Source organism: Mastomys coucha, unplaced genomic scaffold, assembly GCF_008632895.1.
Source record: "Mastomys coucha isolate ucsf_1 unplaced genomic scaffold, UCSF_Mcou_1 pScaffold7, whole genome shotgun sequence".
Taxonomy (NCBI): domain Eukaryota; kingdom Metazoa; phylum Chordata; class Mammalia; order Rodentia; family Muridae; genus Mastomys; species Mastomys coucha.
The window spans coordinates 69,376,104-69,376,722 of record NW_022196913.1 but is presented as its reverse complement, the minus strand read 5'-3'; positions in this window follow the sequence as shown (position 1 = coordinate 69,376,722).

Sequence of the window (619 nt, the reverse complement as noted above, 5' to 3'; positions counted from 1 at the left end):
AAAAAAAAAAAAAAAAAATTTAAATCATTCTTTAAATTTAGCTTTACAAATGCTGGTAGTAGACCTGCCTTATTCTTGGGAATAACTATGACCTTCCAATATACAAATGAATAAATACCCTCTATACATGCAGCTGATCATACGCACATGTAGCTGACCTACAGGCATGCAGCTGGCCATACACACATGCAGCTGATCATGCACACATTCAGCTGACCACGTATATGCAGCTGACCATACACACATGTAGCTAACCATGCACACATGCGCGTGTGCACACGCACAGCTGAATAAATACGATCGAACCTACATACAGCTGAATAAGCACCACCTCCTACATACAGGTGAATAGGTACCACCCCACACACAGCTGAATGAGTACCACCCCACATACAATTAAATAAGTATCACACACATAGAACTGAATAATTATTATATGCACATATAAGCTGAATAAGTTAACACACATAGACACACACCTAATCCATATCACCATATACACTCTAAATAAAAAAATAAATGTAAGTTTTAAATTAAGAATTGCTTCAATCAGTCAGGCAGTGGTGGCACACGCCTTTAATCCCAGCACTTGGGAGGCAGAGGCAGGCAGATTTCTGAG